The sequence below is a fragment of the Thermobia domestica genome, chromosome 11 (genome assembly GCF_964235325.1).
Source record: "Thermobia domestica chromosome 11, izTheDome1.hap1.1, whole genome shotgun sequence".
Lineage (NCBI taxonomy): Eukaryota > Metazoa > Arthropoda > Insecta > Zygentoma > Lepismatidae > Thermobia > Thermobia domestica.
The window spans coordinates 166,664,951-166,686,139 of record NC_137464.1 but is presented as its reverse complement, the minus strand read 5'-3'; positions in this window follow the sequence as shown (position 1 = coordinate 166,686,139).

Genomic DNA, 21,189 nt, shown 5'->3' with positions numbered 1-21,189 from the left:
GTGTCTGTTCTCGGTGAATCCTTTTCTTTCAGCTTTTAGAAAATTGACTTAAACTATGGATTTTGCAAAACTTTCCTTTGTTTTAAGCCCAAAGGGAAACATGACAGCAGAAATGTTTGGAAAGTGTTGCTATTTTCACTTCTAGCTTTTCATTTTAGGTAATGCATATTTACAGCGAAGGAGGGGTACTTGTGCACTTTTGCAACACCTAAATCTGGCCCTGTATTATATATATATAGGGGAGAACAAAAAATCTAAAAACACTCCATACCGGACACTTAAGTTTGGCCCTCCACTGTTCAACACGTGTTGCGGTTGCCGATAGTTTTTTTTTTTTTTTTTTTTTTTTGGTGTGTTATGTGTACCTTCCTCTTCCTCCAGCAGTAACCCGTTCACCTGTGAGTGTCGTGGTGTGAAAGTGATGCGGTAAAATGTGCGACCTGACAGACTTCTAAGGAGGCATGATCGTTGGTGCCCCTCTGGTTGGAGCTGCAGTAGCAACAGTGGCGAACATTGTGGAGGTATCGAAAGGCACTGTGTCTAATGTCATGGGGGCATACACAATTCATGGGCAAATGAAGTCTGCAAAGGACGACAGTGGTCGAAAGACAATCCTGGCACATAGGGACCGGAGGGCAAAACGGATTGTAGCAGGTAAAAATAAGACCATTGCAATGAAAATTACGTCTGAACTCAATTACGGCCTACAGAAGTCCGTGTTTCATCGAAAACAATGCGACGAGAACTTCATAAAATGAAAATTCATGGCAGGGCCGCTATCGCCAATCCCCTGGTCACAGCAGTAAATGCGAAGAGGAGTATTCAGTGGTGCCAGGACCACAACGCGTGGACTCATGAGCAGTGGAAACACGTAATGTGGTCCGATGAATCGACTTTCACCTTATTTCCAACAACCAGTCGTGTTTACGTACAGAGAACACCGTCGCAGGCTTATGATACAGACTGTATGCTCCCACCTGTAAAGCATCGGGGCGGTTCTGCTATAGTATGGGCAGTGATTTCGTGGTTTTCCGCAGGTCCCATCATAGCGCTGCATGGAATGATGAATGCTAAGGCGTTTGAGGCCATTTTGGGGGACCAGATTCTACCCATAGCCTAAATATTGTTCTCTGATGGTGATGGAGCTCCTCCGTGGCTAAGCGGTTAGCGTACGCGCCTTTGGCGTGGGAGACCAAAGACTGTATGCTCCCAACTGTAAAGCATCGGGGCGGTTCTGCTATAGTATGGGCAGTGATTTCGTGGTTTTCCGCAGGTCCCATCATAGCGCTGCATGGAATGATGAATGCTAAGGCGTTTGAGGCCATTTTGGGGGACCAGATTCTACCCATAGCCTAAATATTGTTCCCTGATGGTGATGGAGCTCCTCCGTGGCTAAGCGGTTAGCGTACGCGCCTTTGGCGTGGGAGACCCGGGTTCGATTCCCGGCGGGAGCTCATGTGGTTCGGATTCCACGTTAATCAGTAGGTCCACGTCTCATATAGCCTCGCTGCTGAACGGGACGCTAAACTAAAATCAACTCAACAACTGATGGTGATGGCATCTACCAAGATGATTTGGCACCCTGTCACGCTGTAAAAACGGTGAAATCATGGTTTGAAGAGCATGACCAGGAGCTATCAGCTCCCCTGGGTCCCCAATCACCAGATCTAAACATCATTGAGCCATTGTGGTCTGAGTTAGAAAATCGTGTTCGGTCTCATTACCCTCCACCAGCATCCCTTAAGTAACTGGAGCATATTTTGGAAGAACAATGGTACAAAATTTCACACATCACGATTCAGGAGCTGTATACGTCCATTTCACGTCGGATCCAAGCTGTTTTGTGGCAAAAGGAGGCCCCACACCATACTAGGTAAGATCTTCACACATTTGCAAACGTTTTAGACTTTTTGTCTAACCCATATATATAGAAAGATATTGATATAAATATAGTTATAGACAGAGATATGTTTATAAAAGGTGGTCCAATTACAATGATAGCAATCAATGTATCAGAAAAACTAAAAGGCAGAGAAGGGAAATTTTGTGTCAAGATACTATAGGAGGCAACAAAGTCCTAGGTATTTTCTAACATCACGGATGAACAGTGTTGCTAATCCTATATAAAGTTATGTTTTTTAAACGACACTACGTGAGTTCATTATGTACTTCAAATCAATATGTCAAACGAAAACTTAAAATACCACATTTATTATTCAGTGTTGCAAACTAAGAATCTTCTGGTATAACGAACATCCAAAGTTTGGAAGCCTCTATCATACGTATAGCACAACGGAGATCGACAGGATAATGCACATTGGAAGTACCTTAGCGTTGAATACCATGGTCATATGACTTCTTCCCAGTGAATACAAATGAAGTTACAAGGGCTTCAAAATTTGAATTTGGTAATGTTTTATTTCTAAACAATGCTTAGATAAGTATAATATTTAGTTACTTGTATCGTTTGCAATTGGCAAACAAATCATTTTTCATTTACAGCACTTCGATGTCTCCAACAGTTCCGGGATATGACAAACATTGATAAAGTTTGCAATACTGCTTATATCATGTAATTGCGAGAACTTATTGCAATTACAGCCACTAAAAGCCACTGCTCTAATGCTATAAAAGGGAGGGAAAACAAGAATAATTTTAAATATTTTCCAGATATACGCCATGTTCAACAGTGCTGCAAACTTCTGGCTTCAGTCCAGGTCACTCACGTATAATATTTTGCTTTGTTCTTCGTACGGGAGTCGGTTCTTTAGCAACGTGTTCTCTGCCTGGTTTACTTATGAAAATTCCAGATATACGTGTTTTCTTAGTATTGTTCAAAGTTTGAATATCACTACCGTTCGACATTATCGATTTCGAGTCACTCGTATTGTAAACATTACCATCACAACCGTAAATGTCCTCAGTGTCAAGTAAATGGCTCTCAGTCTTGTTTACGGCTTCTTGAAGCTACTTTCTTCTTCATGTTCACACAAATCAGACAGTTCATCTGCTATTCCTCTTTCTGACAAGCACTTACTAATTATTTTGCTATATAACACACTCAAAAGTTCAGAAAACCTCTCGCAGCCTGCAAATCTGTTCCAAAAACCAATATTATCCTTCCAAAGTTGTAGATGCAAAGACGTAGATAGTAATTTGTCAATACATTTGCCAGCCAAAGCCCATAACTAAACAAAATTTCTTAAAAGTTTAAGGTCCGTAGTTGGACAGAGAGGTGGGGAATCATGTCACGGCAAATTTCCATCGCCGAATTTCACTTTTATATTCACAAAGACGACTTAGGAAAAATATTTACCCAATGAAAAGTAATATTTTAAATACTCACCTACACAAAATAAAAGTATCGAGAAATGGATCCCAACAATGAAGATGAAAAAATTCAAATTTAAAAAGTGTGAACCTTTATAGACCTCCCTTTAGTCTTCCGAGGGTTAAGGCACGGGCGGCAGGTTGTTCCACAATCTTCAGAGGAAGTCAGCAAAGCAGATCCACGAAAAGATTAAAGAAGTCTATGACGATGAAAGCCCATTCTATAAGATCGTATCCAAGTGGAATCGGCAATTCCAAACTAGACACATGACCACTGCGGACGCCTACAGATCTGCAAGACTATCTTCCACTGATAATGCCACCTTGACGGAAAAAATTGAGATCTTAGTGGAACACAGGAGGATAACCATTGAAAGTGTTATATGTGTAATAGGCATGGACTATGGGCCTGACTGGAATATAATTTACAACCAGCTGCGTGTTCAGAATGTGTTAGCACAGTGCGGGTTGAAGAGGGAAGAAGAGAAATCGCGAGGACGATGTAAGAGAAATGTTGCATTGCTGTGAGGTGGATGAAGAGGACTTTTCGACAAATTAGTGACAATGGATGTCAGTTAGGTTTATCTTTATGACACACACAAAAAAAAAAAAAAACGAAATGAGCAAACAATTGACATGTCCCTCCTTACCTATTGGTACAAGTGCAGAAATCTGCCGCTAAGGTAATGCTTCCATTTTCTGGGACTGTGAAGAGGTCATCATGACAAATTACACACAACAAGGACAAACTATTACTGGTACATATTATTCTCATCTTCTGACTAAGATACGAGAGGAACTGAAGAAGAAACTCCGTGTATTGGTCAGAAAACGGATGCTGTTGTTGACAGATATGCACCAACTCATTCCGCCCGTGCATTTATGATGAAGGCAGTGGAATTAGGCTATGCAATACTCCTCTTTTCTTCATACTCACCAGATCTAGCATCAAGTGACTTCATTATCTTTCCAGAAATGAATCGTCCAATCAGAGGACGCCATTTTGACAGTAGAAATGACGTATTTTCTGAAGTTGAATTCCGGTTTCAAATGCAAACTACAGACTTTTACAAAACAGGCTTAGGGAAGTGAAAAACCTTAAACAAAAATGTGTCGTTATTCATGGTGACTACGTGCAGAACGACTAATACCTTCATAGTGTCAGAGTTCTTCAGAGTGGATTTGTTCTAGGTGATTGCACGAACTGTTTGATGCCTACAAGTATATACCCCCTATGTGACTTTTCTTTAACATTTTATGTCTTTCTCTAATACCAATATAATGTCTTTCTCTATTACCTTGGGTCTCAACCTCAAGCTACTACCCTTAGGTGCACAGATCGTTAAGCAAGTTCAATCCTGACATAAAGGCGTTTTCCAGCACACTCTCTTTCACCTCAATGAGAGCTGAAGGCACGGCGAGGAATTTTGTATAAAATGTAGACAATTATTCCCATGTTTACCTAAGAAATGGTAGGCACACAAAAACGCAACACGTTTTATGATTTACTCTATGTTTCTGGACTTACTTCTTGCAGTTTAACTTCTCAATTTTGCTTAATTTCTTTCCCTGTTTACCTGAAAGTGTTCACTTAGTGACTAATACTAACACGGAATACACTGACTTCTCGATTATTTTTTCACTTTACTGAATCCTCCATAAATGCCGCCAGAATATTATCCTAAGTTGCAATAACATATTTTCCTGTTGAGACCTATGTACTAATCTTTTTTTGTTTTCAATGTTGTTCATTTATTTCAAACCTCTTTGTGATTTCTTGAAATTTAAAAATAACATTTATTCTTTGAGCCTGTGTATTGTTATATTTTCCTTTTAAAAAAGAGACACTGACCAAAGCTTAAAACCTACTTTATTTTAAATTATAATTTGTAACTGTTTCGAATATCTAGCATATCCTTCTTCAGACACTATCGAAATTAATGAAAATACAGACATATATATAAATGTTGTTATAACAAAGTTTAAATTCTTTAACTGTCATATATATAGTCATTGTTATATTTTCCTAACTCCTTCCTTACTTTCCCAAGAATTTAGAACATACAGATAGATCATTTAGCTTACTCTGTTACACTATCAGATTAACAGTGTTGCCACCACAATATAATGTTTTATTTGTTTCAAGTGGTACTGGATGACCTTATTAAATACTTGAAAATTACACGTTAAATAAAAACTTACGAAACTAAGCTTATTTTTCAGTTTTCAAAAAATTACAGTTTCAGAAGCATCCTAAATTCATAGGCATCTGCAACAATAGTAACTTAGCTGAGACAGATTGAACAATGCACATCCAAAGTATTTTCGAAAAGTTTACAACTGTACGATCATGATATCACGTATTTCGAATCAATAAGGAAAACAGTACAATAATTGAATGTTTGAAGTTTTAAAAAGGTTTTATTCCGATAGAGTAAAGTGCATGCATAAGTACCACATCCAATTATATAAATGGTTTGCAGTAGGCTAAAGATCATAATGCGGTTCAGAGCAATGTGAGTCTCAAACGGTTCCGGAGATATCTAAACATCCATAATTATTGCTATTGATATATTGCTTAGAATGACATGTTCGTGGGATCTTTTACAAAGGAGTTGCTTCTAGGACATTATGGGATAGCTTTTGGCAGTTGTAATTACAAGTTATCAGAATTACTTAATATCAAGTAATGTTCCAAACTATATCAATTTTTACCATACACCGGAACAATTTATGATACCTAATTACTGCAAACGGCATTAGGATCTTTGAATTTCGTAAAAATCATCTGCTAGATAGGATATGATACTAAGCAAGTTTTCGGAATAAAAGCTTTTGAAGAGAGCCAATTTTTCAATCCATTTTAACTTTGTTCCTACTTATTGAAAATGCGTTATATCCGTATCATGATCGCTACATTCCACATTGCGGTACTTCGGATTTGCTTCGGATACTCACGTTATCACCCTTGTGAACCTGCCCCCCCCCCCCACCTCTCGGTACAAACGATTTCCGCGTATCAATAAAAAGTACTTCGTTTGTGCCGGTTTGTACCGCAAATATTTTTGTTTGTACTGTACTGCAGTATGAGAAATTAAGAAAACAAAGTGGGGGGCCAAGTTCACGCACCCCCCCCCCCACATTGTCCTAGGATCGATTTAATTGGCTCATTTGAAAAATTTTAGTTTCTACCGGATTGTACCGTAGTTTGTTTCGTTTGTACTGTTCTGGATTATGAAAAATTAACGAAACAAAATGGGGGCCCAGATCAAACAGGCCCCCAAATCACGACTTAATACACCGGGTACACATGATTTTTGTATGTCATATGAAAGTACTTGGTTAGTACCGGATTGTACCACAAAGAGTTTTATTTTAGCCATAATAGATTATGAAAAATTAAGAAAACAAAATTGGGGGGCTGTGTGAACCTGGCCCCCCACTACGTTGTACAAACGATTTAGTTGGCTCTTTTGAAAGATTTTCGTTTGCAACGGATTGTACCGTAGTTTGTTTCGTTTGTACCGTTCTGGATTATGAAAAATTAACGAAACAAAATGGGGGCCCAGATCAAACAGGCTCCCAAATCACGACTTAATACACCGGGTACACATGATTTTTGTATGTCATATGAAAGTACTTGGTTAGTACCGGATTGTACCACAAAGAGTTTTATTTTAGCCATAATAGATTAAGAAAAATTAAAAAAACAAAATTGGGGGGCTGTGTGAACCTGCCCCCCCCACCACGTTAGAACGGTACAAACGAAACAAACTACGGTACAATCCGGTACAAACGAAAATCTTTCAAATGAGCCAACTAAATCGTTTGTTCATCCTGGTGGGGGGTCAGGTTCACAAGCCCCCCAATTTTGTTTTCTTAATTTTGCATAATCTATTATGGCTAAAATAAAACTTTTTGTGGTACAATCCGGTACTAACCAAGTACTTTCATATGACATACAAAAATCATGTGTACCTGGTGTATTAAGTCGTGATTTGGGAGCCTGTTTGATCTGGGCCCCCATTTTGTTTCGTTAATTTTTCATAATCCAGAACGGTACAAACGAAACAAACTACGGTACAATCCGGTAGAAACGAAAATTTTTCAAATGAGCCAATTAAATCCATCCTAGGACAATGTGGGGGGGCTCCGTGAACTTGCCCCCACTTTGTTTTCTTAATTTCTCATACTGCAGTATAGTACAAACAAAAATATTTGCGGTACAAACCGGTACAAACGAAGTACTTTTTATATTGATATGTGGAAATCGTTTTTACCGAGAGGTGGGGGGGGGGCAGGTTCACAAGGGTCACGTTATCACTATTGAACAAGTATCCAAAGTGTAATTGTGCTTCATATTCATAATTCTGTAGCGTCCTTACAGTGTGCTGTTGTAAATTTCTCATTAACATGTAGATTTGAAGAATGTAATAACCTGAAGTGCTACTTGCAAAAAAAAAAAAAAAAAAAAAAAAACTGTACTTTTATATTCCGTTAGCAACATTGTTAATCGCATTGTACTACAAGGAATGTCAATGTCCCCAGCGGATATTTGCATACTAAGAAATTCCAGCATTTTCCCGTTGTTTTTCACCTATTAGTTTATGATAAGTGATCCACTCTGTATATATACGTGGACCATTAATTCTGAAACAATCTGACTGCATCACATTGCGAACGAACGAAATCCTTTAAAAAAAGACTAAGCATGCCATTTTATTCATCTCTATTGATAAATGCGTGTCTCATCTTAAGAAAATATTACATATTAACAAACAGTATTGACTATAGTCTTAATTTTGAGTTATATTTCATTACAGATACTGTCATTCTGATACTTACGTAATAATAATTTTAAAAAGCTGCATTAGTCTATACTTCAATATCCATTTCATTCTAATAGGTCGTACAGTTATCATAAAATACTAATTTTTACGTTTATAAAAATACTTTCTCTCTGTTTTCTTGAAAACTATTCATAAGAATTTACCTTTCAGGATACGGTCATTCCATGTCAAATCATCTAAGAGCACTGTGCTTCAATGTCTCAAATTCTCTTCAAAAATTTTCATACATAAATATCAATGAGATTATGCTAAATTAATTTTTTCCGATTTTTTGGATGAGAAATGGGCCGCGGAGAAATTTGTGAAAAATGGGAACATTACTTCAATTTCACTTTCCGCTCCTCAGCATCATGGAACTAAATTACTATAACTTCTTTATTTTTGAAGTTATTGAGCTCATCCAGGTGTCAAATGAAGGCTTAAATTTTGCTCTTTCAGTAGGTCCTACGCAATCTTGCAAAAGTTTAAACTGTCAAGCATTAATGGGTATACAATGCAAATTATAGTGTTTTTACAAATTGTGCCATTGCTCAAAAGTTACAAATATGAAACTTTTGAAACTTCTTTAATAGAATCATCTTAGCACACACATGATATGGTTAAAAAATAAAAAGGGCGCTTTTGGTATTTTTGTAATTATTATTATTATTGTTATTATTATTATTATTATTATTATTATTATTATTATTATTATTATTATTATTATTATTATTATTATTATTATTATTATTATTATTAAAATACCACCATTACAGGGACAAAGCAAATTGCTGAAGTTTTTAAAGATGTATTTTACAATAATTTTAATTTAAAAGTTAATACCCTAGACTGTGCTGTAGTTAGTAATCTGAACAGCAATAATGTAACGATTCCAGTAATATGTGAAAATGATGTTACTGAAGTAATAGGTAAACTTCGGCCATTAGCATCTTCAGGACCTGGGAGCTTTCCAAATTATATACTTAAAGCATGTTCGAAAGAAATAGCTCCAGTCTTGTCAAAAATATACAATACCTCATTAAGAACAGGGTCATTTCCATCTAAATGGAAACATGTACATGTCGTACCGGTTTACAAGAATAATGACAAGTTAAATCCGAACAACTACAGGCCGATAACCTTATTGAACATATTTTCTAAAATTCTTGAAACCATCATTCACAAACACTTGTTTTTTAATGTAAAAAATATATTGCAAAAATCACAGCATGGCTTTTATAAAGGGAAATCAGTTGTAACCAATCTCTGTGAAATAACGGATTTTATCTACTATGCAATGAAAAGTAGATCACAAACTGATGTCATATACATTGACATGAGTAAAGCTTTTGATTCTGTTGACCATAGATTACTATTAAAAAAAACTGTCAAATACAGGTGTAACACCCTTGTACCTAAAATTTTTTGAAAGCTATTTGACTGGTAGAACATACCAAATTAAAATAGGAAATGTCATGTCAGATTCAGCCAGCATTAGTAACGGTGTCCCTCAAGGTTCTCCTCTGGGCCCATTACTTTTCTCTATTTTTATTAATGACTTACCAACAGTCTTAAATCATTCAAATGTTTTACTTTATGCTGATGACATTAAGCTTTTTAGTGTAGTAAATAATATTGAGGACAACGATAGACTACAAGATGACTTAAACAGAATCATTATGTGGTGCAAGGATAACGGTATGAATATCAATTGTCTGAAAACTAAGTGCATGACCTACAGTAACAAATCGCAATACTATGTAAGTCAATACGAAATACAAGGTACTGTAATACAGAAAGTAGACACAATAAAGGATTTAGGTGTAACATTTGACAGGTCACTACGCTTTGGTGATCATATACAAAATGTATGTAATGAAGCAAGAAAAATAATCGGTTACCTGTTTAATCAATGGCCTGCTTTCTGTCAATCAAATACATATGTATTCTTATATAAATTACTGGTAAGGTCGAAACTAGAATATGCATCAGTGACTTGGAACAGTCTAACAAAAACTCTCGTAAACAAACTCGAGATGGTGCAAAAATGTTTTCTTAGAATACTTTGTTTTAAGTTAGGACTTGAATATTATTCTAGCACGTATGAATATTGGATAACGTATTTTAATTTGGAACGACTGGCTGACAGGAGAAAATTGATTGAATCTGTATTTGTAGAAAAGTTACTTGACAACCAATATACCTCAGACTATATTTTTAAAAATATTGATTTTAAAGTTCCAACATATGGTACAAGGGCAAAAATTTTATTGCAACCGCATAATAGAAAACATATTTTAATCTGTAGGATTTTAGAAAGCTATAATGAATGCATATCTTAAAATATGACTTTATTTTAGAATTTTAAATATAACTTAGTAGTTTTTATTTTTATTTTTATTTTTTTTTACTTTTAATTTTTGACACTTCTTTGTTTTAATGATTGACGTACACTACACTGTCAATGTTTTTATTATTAATAATTTATGATATAGATGTAAACATAATTTTATTACTAGTACTATATATTCATTGCTAAAATAATGTAGAATAAGACAAAGTGCTGTATTTTTGCTGTATTTTAGCTGTTCTCAGCACGTAAAATAAAGTTTATTATTATTATTATTATTATTATTATTATTATTATTATTATTATTATTATTATTATTATTATGGTATTTTACTTATATGGAAATATGCAGTTTTAAGTTTTATTAAAAAAAAAAGTGTCATTGCTCGTAAGTTACAACTATGAAACTTTTGAAAATTTTAATAGAATCATCTTAGCATACACATGATATGGTTAAAAAAATAAAAACGTTGTTGTTGGTATTTTTGTAATTATTATTTATTTATTTTTTGGTATTTTACATGTACGGAAATATACAGTTTTAAGTTTTGTTACAAATTGTGTCATTGCTCGCAAATTACAAGTGCGAAACTCGTGAAACCTTTTTTTATGTAATTATTTTAACACATACATGATATGGTTAAAGTATAAAAAGAGTGCTCCTGGTATTTTTGTAATTATTGTTTTTGTACGTCAGAGTGCAATTCTTGAATCACACTTGGCCTTCTATATTCTACTGGCCAGAAACTGAAGACTTTTGTTCGATACCTTTTGAAAATATCATCTCGCAAGTTCCTGTTCCATCTCTTACAAGCCAATCAGCCCGGAATGACGCAACTGAAAGCAAAATTAAAAGAAGGCATAATATCATCAATGAAAAGAATGAGCTGTCAAATATAGTACACAACATTTTGTATGTAAATCTATGTAATTCTAAGAAGTATTACTGGTATGTATGTTTATTGTTTTCATCTATGTACATTAGTACATTATTTCTTAATTCTGTTGATAGGGTTTCTAATAATCACTTAACCCCTTACATTGCTACGCCTATATTTTCCATTCACAAAACCGCAACATTATTAAAGAAAAGGTATCCGTTTTCGTTATTTTAATCATGCCTAGTAAATGCAAACTAATCCTATAGAAAGTTACAATAGTTTGATAGTTGTAAGCGATGGTACAATTGGGAAAAAAGTTGAAACACATAGTTAAAGTACAAAAATATAACATTATGGTAATACAAAAACTACATATTACATCAGTTCTATTTTTAAGCATACCTAATATTTATTAAGATGATTATTTGAAAAAGTTTTAAAGTGTCTCCCTTCAGAGTAGGGATGGCTAAAATTTTCCGAAATCGGAAATTTTACTTTCCGAAATCTTTCCGAAATCGTATTTTTTTCGAAATCCGAATTTTTTCCGATTTTATTTTCCGGAATCCGGAAAGTAAGAATTCCGGAATTGGCCATCACTACTTGAGAGGAAAGATATAATCTGTTAACAACAGTAAATCTATATATTTCTGTATATTTAAAACACTAATAATAATAATAATAATAATAATAATAATAATAATAATAATAATAATAATAATAATTGCAAAAATACCAAGAGCATCCTTTTCATTTTATAAGCATATCATGTATGTGATAAAATGATTCTATAGAAAGAAGCTTCAGGAGTGTTATACTTGTAACTTATGAGCAATGACACAATTTGTAGCAAAATTTAAAAATTATATTTCCGTACATAAAAAATAATGATTACAAAAATACAAAAAAAAAACTTTATTTCTTAACGATACAAGGTACGTGTGAAGATGAATGTACAAAAAAGTTTCAAGAGTTTCATAGTTGTAACTTTTGAGTAACGGCACAATTTGTAAAAAACCCTAAAATTTGCATTTTATGCCCATTAATGTTTGACAGTGTAACCTTTTGCAAGGCTACGTAGGGTCTACTGAAAGGGCAAAAATTAAGCATTCATTTGACACCTGGATGAGCCCAATAACTTCAAAAATAAAGAAGTCATGGTAATTTAGGTTTCATCATGCTGAGTGCCGGAAAGTGAAATTGAAGTAAAATTGACATTTTTTAAAGTAATTCTCCCGGCCCATTTTTCATCCAAAAAACCGGAAAAAGTTAATTTAGCATAATTTCGTTGGTATTAATGTATGAAACTATTTTGAAGAGAATTTGAAACATTCAAGCACGGTCATGTTTTAAAATTAGGTGATTTGAGATTTAATGACCCTATATCATTTTGTTTTCTTCGAGTCATTTGACAATTATCGCATATCTTATTACAAATTAAACAAAAATTAACATTTAAAAGTTAATTATATATATATATATATATATAGTGCTTGTCAAAAGTTCCGGAGTAGGCCCCTCGCGGCCCATCTGTAATTTTTCAAATTAGACGCCCCATTTTTAATTACAAATTCTATATCTGCGGGACAAACTAAATCGGAATATGTACTGCTCCACGCTGTAGGATGTGAATATTAGGCCCTACAGGGCCGGAAAAACCTTTAAGGTGAGTAGTATGAAATGTTCCGGAACGATTAAATATCTTGCTTAAAATGTGTTTTTCTGAAAATTTCAAAGATACAAAAGTTTCAGGATATCAATAGAACTATCGGATGCTCATGGCTTTCAAAATGTATGCGGGCCTGTTTGAGCCCCATGGGACCCATCTTTGACTTTTCAAATGAGAGTCCACATTTTTTATTCCAAATTCGGTATCTACTTAGGAAATAAATCAGAATATATACTGCTCAAAGCTGTAGGATGGGAATACCAGGCCCTACAGGGTCGGGAAGACTATTAGGGTGAGTACTGTGAAAAGTTCCGGAACGGCTGAATGTCTTCGATAGAATGCATTTTTCTCAAAATTTGAAAGATACAGAAGTTGCCGAATGTCAATAGAATTATCGAAAGCTGGTGCCCTTCAAAGCTTGTGCGACTCTATGTCGGCCTCACGGTGCATCTGTGATTTTTTAAATGAGAACCCTCATTTTTTTATTCCAAATTCGGTGTATACGAGACAAAATAAATAAGAATATGTACTCCTCAAAACTGTAGAATGTGAATATTAGGTTCAACAGGGCCGGAAAAACTATGATGGTGAGTAGTGTGAAAAGTTCCGGTACTGCTAAATATCTTTTTAGAATGTGTTTTTCTGAAAATTTGAAAAATACAAAGGTTGCAGGATATCAGAAGAACTAACGGGTTCCCGTGCCTTTCAAAATGTGTGCGACCGTGTGTGATTTTTCAAATGAGAGGCCCCGTTCTTAATTCCAAAATTCGATATCTATGGAAAAAACTAAATCAAAATGTGTACTGTTCAAAGCTGTAGGATGTGCATATTAGGTCCAACAGGGCCGAAAATATTTGAGGGTGAGTAGTGTGAAAAGTTCCGGTACCGCTAAATATTTTGGTTAGGATGAGTTTTCCTGAAAATTTGAAAGATACAAAAGTTGCAGGATATCAATAGAACTATCTAGTGCCCGCGCATTTCAAAATGTGTGCGGCCTTGTGTAGGCTCGAAGGGGGCCCATTTGTGATTTTTCAAATGAAAGCCCTCTTTTTTATTCCATATTCTGTATCTAAGGAACAAGCTAAATCAGAATCGGTACTGCTCAAAGCTGTAGAATGTGAATATTATGCCTTACAGGGCCGGAAAATCTATTAGTGTGAGTAGTGTGAAAAGTTCAGGAACGGCTAAATATCTTGGTTAGAGTTTTTTTTCTGAAAATATGAAAGATACGAAAGTTGCAAGATATCAATAGGACTATCGGGTTCCCGCGCCTTTCAAAATGTGTGCGGTCCTTTTGTGATTTTTCAAATGAGAGCCCCCATTTTTAATTCCAAATTCGATATCTACGGAACAAACTAAATCAGAATATGTAGTGCTCTAATCTAGTCCCAGGCCCTACAGCCTACAGTTTTCACTGGAAATTGTTCTGCACGAAAATATGGTAACATACTGTTTTGCTCAGTTCTGTTGTGTTTTGGACGAAGAGTCCCAAAGTGCTCAAAAGTAGGTTAATGATGAAATGTCACAGGATTCTGAATTTGCTAAATGGAATCCCGCGAAACGTACAGACAAGTAAATTCGTAGGTCACGAAAGTAGATGCTACGTGGTTGGTATGAACACCACTATTCAAAATCTTCTACAACTTGCCTGTAAACTGCAAAGCAACCATAGCTTTCTGGGCATTTCCAGTAACTTGGCTTAAAAAAAAAAAAAAAAAGCCATTTAGTTTCAGTAATATTGGAAGAAAGAGGGAAGAATACGGAAACCTAGAATAAGGTTTGAACTTGAGTTGTTAAATTACAAGTCCAGGGTTCTATTGATTTCACTACATTTCCAAACAGATATTTTTTTTATCCAAACAGTATTAAATGCTCGGAAGTGCGTTGTCTGAACTCCGAGAACATAAACTGCATTAAGCACACGCCTTAAGTCACATTTTAATTATATTTCCAAATGTTATCTAGAGATCGAATTTGTCATTCACTGAAAATATGTCCAAATTCTGTAAAAATAATGAGTAATCACGATGGCGGCAGCAAATACTAGATCAGAATTGCATTGACGGCTACGATAAGAAACAGTATTAGCACTCTGAACACGTATAAAACTGACAACTGGATCTATACGACAACTCTCTGCTATGTTCATTCATGTAAATGAAAACATGTAATACCAAAACTTGTGCTAAACTTTACTGACGTGAGAGTTCATAACAACGTGTATACATTTTTAACAGTATATGGGGGCCCTACAAATCCCAAGTTTGCTTTATTAAATGCTAGTCCCTAGTAATCATAGTAGATTCCGATGTATTATACTACAGTATATACTTATATGTGGGGCTCCACAGTACAAGGTGATTATGGAACATTGGCTACTGGAGTTGTCAGAAATGAATTCGACGTCGCAAAATCCTGTATTGTCTAACAACTGCAGAATGAGTTGCTATGCAAGCCTAAGTGGGAAGAAATTCTAAGAGGATCAACAACATTGTTCGTGTAAAATGCACCTCATATCCTTTTGGCTGTATCTACCTGCAGCCTGTTATGTACTGAACAAGATGTCACTACAGAGATAAGGACCCACAAGGTTCTTCACTCTCTTAGTATTTTTCGACTCCAAACCCTCTGTGTTGCAAATGTTGTGTTAGCATTTGAGAAAACGTACTATTTAATTAAGTGTTCGAATTGATGTTCTTCTGCGACCTGACAATGACCCAGACGTAAATAAAACTCATCCATAACTGCAGCTAACATGTCGGATGTAATATAGCTCGGTTTATTTACTATTCTTTCCTTCAGTTGTTCAATATTATCAGATTTCCGTTCATACGCTTTGCTTTTCAGATATCCCCAGTACAAAATGTCAAGCGAATATAGATCAGGAGACCTAGGTGGCCAGTCTATGGCCTTACTCTATCACCATTCTATGTTATGACCTTACTCTATCACCATAACTTCTCATAATCAGAATAGGAACTCTTTCTCTTTTGGCTAAATTCATTGTTAAAATAGAATGCAATTGAAGAAACCATTCAGAGGTGAAGACACCAATAATTACTTAAATACAAACTTGAATTCTTCTAAACCTTTATTCTTAATCTGTGCCTGTCTGCACTCTATTCTCTCTATCAATCATACACCACAATTACACTAATCTTGTTTTAATACATCGATTTTGCAGAACATATTTATGACCTCTAACACACATCCACCTTTTAGGTACCGGGGCACCTACTTGCAAAATAACAGTTCGGTTCACTGGTGCACATAGGGTTTAAACATTTTCATTTTCCTACCAGTCCAACAATCCTGTTGTTTTTCCTGTAACTTTTGTAAATTGAAGTTTTCAGAAAAACGCATTCTAACCAAGATATTTAGCCCTTCCGAAACTTTTCACGCTACACACCCCAATAGTATATCTGGCAACGAGGGCCTGGTACTCATATCCTACAGCTATGAGTAGTACATATTCTGATTTAGTTTGTTCTGTAGATATCGAATTTGGAATAAAAAATGGCAGCTCACATTTGAAAAATCATAGTTGGGCCCCGTGGGATCTAAAAAGGGCCGCACATATTTTGGCATTCACGGGCTTCCGATAGGTCTGTTCATGTCCTACAACTTTTGTATCTTTCAAGCAGAAAAACACATTCTAATCGGGGTATTTAGCTCTTCCGGAACTTCTTAAACTACTCACTGTAATACTCTTTCCGACAATGTAGGGTCTGGTATTTACACCTTAAGCTTTAAGCAGTACATATTCTGATTTAGTTGTTCCGCAGACACTGAATTAGGAATAAAAAATGGGGGCTCTCATTTGAAATATCACAGATGGGCCCGTGGGGCCCGCACAGGGCAGCACATGTTTTGAAAGGCAGGGGCTACTGATAGTTCTATTGATATCCTGAAACTTTTGTATCCTTCAAGTTTTCAGAAAAACGTATTCTAATCGAGATGTTTAGCAGTTCCGGATCATTTCACAGTACCCACCCTAAGAGCTTTTCCGACCATGTAGGATCTGGTATTCACGTCCGATAGCTTTGGGCAGTACATATTCTGATTTATTTTGTCTCGTATATACCGAATTTGGAATAAAAAATGAGGGCTTTCATTTGAAAACTCACAGATGTCCCTGTGGGGCCAACACAGGGCCGCACAAGCTTTGAAAAGCACCAACTTCCGATAATTCTATTGATATCCTGCAACTTCTGTATCTTTGAAATTTTTTTGAAAAATACATTCTACCTAAGATATTTAGCCGTTCCGGAACTTTACACATTACTCACCCTAATAGTCTTTCCGCCCCAGTAGGGTCTCTTATTAACATCCTACAGCGTTGAGCAATACATATTCTGATTTAGTTTGTCCCGTAGATACCAAACTTGGAATAAGAAATGTGGGCTCTCATTTGAAAAATCATAGATGGGTCCCGTGGGGCCGTCACAGGGCCGCACACATTTTGAAAGGCACGGGAGTCCGATAATTCTATTGATATCCGGCAACTTTTGTATCTTTTAAATTTTCAGGAAAACGCATTCTATTCAAGATATTTAGCCGTTCCGAACGACGCTATATGATAAGTGGACTTACAGATTAACGTGGGATCGATACAATATAATCTTACGCACGGAATCCCACGTCAAAGACGTGTACGCTAACTTTTTAGCAACGAGGAAGCTCTAGAATTATGTTTTGTGTGTGATATACTTCTACGGCTTAAAGTGGTTTGTTGAATTAACGATCTCACTCTCGATGTATTTCAAGAACATTTAAGGACAAAGGGAGCACTATTGCAAAATTGAGCAATTTTGAACTGCAAATAAAAGCTTGTTCCTTTAATTTATATATTCAGATCTGAATGGAATACTAAAATATTCTATTAAAAATAAACATCTTCTAACATTTAATCGACCAGTTGTGATCTGTAGTGAAATTTGGGAATTTCATTACTTAGTGCAAAATTCAAAAATGAATTATAATATGCTTAATATTTTGATCAAATTTACATTCCTTGACTTAAGACAGTTTGCATTTCTACGGTGACATCATTAACATTGTTGTTTCACTAGCTGAAACGGCCCTTTTTTTGGCGTAGATAATAGGTTTATGGAAGTATTTGAAACCCTGTCTTCTTTAGGACAGGCATTAAATGAAAGTATAATGACAGAAGTCCGTAAGTCAACCTGTTGCAATCACTATTCATCTCAGCAACCCCAGAAACTATCGACGAGACATTAGAAGACCCTATCTGTCGATTTGGATTAGGCTATTTTTACATCTTACTCTTCGCTGCCCCCAATTTCAACCCCACGTCGATGTGAGATAAATTCGAACTTCAATAGCATCTAGAGCGAAATCATTAATCCCCTGATTATACTAACTTTTTTAAAATTTCAATTGTCACATTTTATTATTTTATATTTCGATATGAAACAATTAAATATTGTTATATTTACCTAGGTACAACAGTTTTCTTTAATCATGTTTGTTCGTAACAATGCTTATATTTATAAACGAAACAGGGTATATAATTTGTTGGCAATAAAATTAATTTCATAATACAGCTATGTATACAGAGGGTTATTTAATTTATATCCAACCGATATTTTAATTTTTTTTTATATAATACATAACCGAAAAAATGTTGATTTAAATATGAGTATTTTAATAATTTTATGAAAGAAAGATATAACTTGATTAGTGAACCGCCTTGCAGACGGCTGCCTGGTGAAAATAGTATTTGTATATTTATCCAAACTGGATTCAAAACATTCTTCATGAACATAGTCAAAGTGGTTCTCAGCCTCCTAGGATGTCTCTACTTCCGTCTTATTGTGTGTTATAGAAGAAAAATCTCGTCCAGTTCTTTACCAGGAGGTAATGTGCCTAAGATCGATGACACATTCCCGCGCTGGATGGCGATGCTGATACGTTGGAAAAGGAATGCAGTAGCTCGGGGGTCACCAGTTTTGATTGCTAATCGATGACCAACCTCATTAATGAAATTAGATCCTTCGTGACCCCAAAACCCACTAGTTTCTATTGCTACTGTTACAAACCAATATTTGTCCAATAGGTTTGAGTATTTTAGTCTTTTGTCTGATTCTCTGTGAGCGGCGACGAGGCCTGCCTGAATTGAAGAATGGGATAAGTTGGAAGGAGCAAACGTATCGGAACATGTGAAATCCCAGACTAGTGCCTTTCCATTTTTCCACGGTACCAAAGTCATGCCATCAGGCCTTTTACCATCAGAGCGGCAACAACCATTTGGTTCTTTTATTGAAGGAACTCCTGCTGAAACGAGGGCTCTACAAATAATGTCGTTTACAATATGATGTCGAGATTGTCTTCCCGCACTTTTTTTACATGAAAGACCATGTAATCCTTTATTATCAACATATGCGTTGCAAGCAGGACAAAAGTGAGGCTCACAGATATTAGCACCTAAGCGCAGAGCTGTAGCAATACGAAAGCTCTCATTAGAAAGGTGTAGGCCGAGTGTGTGAGAAGGTAGGGCTTGAAGCCATGCTCCGTTTTTGGAGGAGGAGACAGCTAACACCCTGGCTTTGTCATCTGGGTTATTGGCTGATGATAGGAGTGAAGATAAATGAAGCTTGACTATAGGTTCATCCCAAACAGACTGAACATGTCTTTTGTCGTTAGATGGGGGATCCATTCCAACCAGACTAGTCCATTTATCGATGCATTCTTGTACATCTCGAATCGAGTCTAAGTCAACCTCCTGTTGAAGAAGAGATCCAATTAGTTCTCGTGAGCCATAGAATGATGCGAGGAAAGAAGGAAAGAAGAGAAAGAAAATTTTTAAAATTATATTTTCAGGGTATAATTTTAAAACAATGACCAGTGTACTTTTCTAACCCCATGTGCGTTTTTGACTTCTGTTATTTTGGTTGGTTGAAGTTTAGAGTATCCTTTTAGCACAAAGGTTGTATCAGATATTGATTTACAGTTTCTGGAACCATAACTAAGATAACGTGATAAAATTATAAAGCTGTCACTTCAGGAACTAAACCCGAAACCCGTGCACCAAAGACACAGGCCCAAGCTACTAGACTAGTGAGTAAGGTTTGGCAAAGCTTATTCTTGTTATTACTTTAGTATATGCTCCAAGGCTAAAGGAGAAATTGATGATGGGAATGAACGAAATGGTGAAAAAAAATAAATGAGAGGAAACGAGAGAACCCACTGACTTCTGTTAATCCACCACAACATATTAATAGTAGTCGGAACTTCATAATATTCATTTTTATCTATACTATAGATAAAAATGAAACAAATTTTCGTTTATAATATTGGCATTGCAAGAAACTGTGATTTTACTTTCTTTCTTGAATTTTCTCCTACTCTTTTAGTCAAACAACGATCAGTTTTCTCGAACTTGTCTCTGGAAGGCGGTCTAGGTTTTCGTGACCACAATGGTTTCCAGTACCAAACACACTGTTATATTAGTATAAACTATAAGGATTGCTGGATTGTGGCGGAACACTCAGACTATATAAGAACAATCAGTGAAGTATTAGGTAAATCCATTTAATTTTAATGATGTCAATATAGGACAAATACAGTTTAACATATAACTTCGATTAATGTGTTCCTTGGAATATTCATAGGTGCAATATGAGAAATTAAGAAAATGTAACTATGTTATGAAATACATTCGTCATTTTCCGTGAGTCTTTTATACATTTCTGGGTATTTCCGTTATGAGTTGATAAAGAATGAATACATTTTTTGGGGACAAACTATATATACTATTTTCAGGTATGTTACTCTTTCCTAATTTTGAAATAACTAGGTTAGAAAATCGAACGTATGAAAAATCTCGATATTTGGACAGTAGTGAGTACTAACAGTAAAAAAGAAAAAAAAAGAGTAAATTTGAATTTCACTTTTAAACTGTATTCTTTAAATTTTAACTTCATAAAGTATATAAACATGCAATCTTTAAGTTTAATCACCGATGACTATGTCATTTAGGCTAATGTAGACGAGGATTAAAATGATGGTGGAAGAATTAGTGGAATATGAATATGGGAGGAAAGGGAAGCACCCCGAGAAAACCAAGGGACACGATGTTGTCCACCACAAATTTACTTGGGTGGAGATCGA